The sequence below is a fragment of the Octopus bimaculoides genome, chromosome 1, assembly GCF_001194135.2.
Source record: "Octopus bimaculoides isolate UCB-OBI-ISO-001 chromosome 1, ASM119413v2, whole genome shotgun sequence".
In the NCBI taxonomy this organism is placed as follows: Eukaryota; Metazoa; Mollusca; class Cephalopoda; order Octopoda; family Octopodidae; genus Octopus; species Octopus bimaculoides.
The window spans coordinates 13,954,131-13,955,507 of record NC_068981.1 but is presented as its reverse complement, the minus strand read 5'-3'; the positions used below and the strand labels follow the sequence as shown (position 1 = coordinate 13,955,507).

Here is a 1,377-nt window from a genome sequence, read left to right as displayed (position 1 = left end):
ATATATATATATATATATATATATATATATATATATATACGTATATGTGTATATATGTGTGTATGTACATATATATATACATATATAAATATATATGTATATACATATTTAAATATATATATATGTATATATGTATATATATATATGTATGCATATATATATCTATATATTCGTATGTATATGTATATATATATATATGTGTGTGTGTGTGTGTGTGTGTGTGGGTGTGTGTGCGTGAGTGTGTGTGTGTATGCGTGCGTGTGTGTGTGTATACATATATATGAATTATAAATTATATATATAAATAGTATATACTTTAGGCGTTTTCTAAAACTGGATACTCTCGCATCAATTAACCTATTGTTTCCTTTTCTTCTTTTCATATCTTTACAAAAACGTGGGATGGTTGAGATAAATTGTATAAAAACATAGTAGATTATATTATGCTATTATTAAAATTCTAATGAAGATTAAAGAAATAGGATACATATATAATTGTATAAAATACATAAAATTCAATAAGACATTAATTGGATTGAGTTATAATTTGAAGTTGGACTATGCAACTTTGTGGAGAGATATCCAATGAGAAGTGGGAGTGAATAAGGGTCTCGGACCAGAGGACTTCAATACTCAGTCACTGCTGTCCATGCTAAAACGTAATATAATCCAAAGTCTTGTGGATGTTTCTCCTTCATTCTATGATAAATCCTTGATACAGCTGTCAAACCACAGCCAACTGTTTGCACCTCTACTGTATATCAATCCTACGCTCTCTGCCTCGTATAATATACATTTCACATCATCAGTTTAGAATCCCAACTCTAATCTGAGTGAATGTATATATATATATATATATATTTGTGTGTGTCTGTGTGTGTCTGTGTGTATGTGCGTATGTGTGAGTGTGCTTGTCCCACCACCATCGCTTGACAACCGATGCTGGTGTGTTTACGTCACCGTAACTTAGCGGGTCGGCAAGAAAAACCTATAGAATAAGTACTAGGCTTACAAAGAATAAGTCCTGGTGTCGATTTGCTTGACTAAAGGTGGTGCTCCAGCATGGCCGCAGTCGAATGACTGAAAAAAGTAAAAGAGAGTAAAAGAGAACAATAATAATAACAACAACAAAATCAACAACGTTTTCAAAGTTTGGTTCAAGATGAGTAAGTCTGGGGGAGAGATATCTAGGCTGCCTCGGGTCCGGTGCTGAGCTGGTGCTTATTTTATCAATCTCGAAAGGAAGAAACGCAAAGTTGTCCTCGGCGGAATTTAAACTCAGAAAGTAAAGACTGACGAAGAGCCGCTATTTTGCCCAACGTGCTAATTTTTCTGCCAGTTCTTCTTCTTCTTCTTCTTCTTCTTCTTCTTCTTCTT

General features: G+C 33.4%; 1 protein-coding gene across 1 annotated transcript in view; it reads left to right on the top strand.

Annotated features, from left to right (window-relative positions):
- LOC106869364 (glutamate receptor) overlaps positions 1 to 1,377 on the top strand; it is a 695,940-nt gene that overhangs the window by 538,805 nt on the left and 155,758 nt on the right. The window lies entirely within an intron of this gene.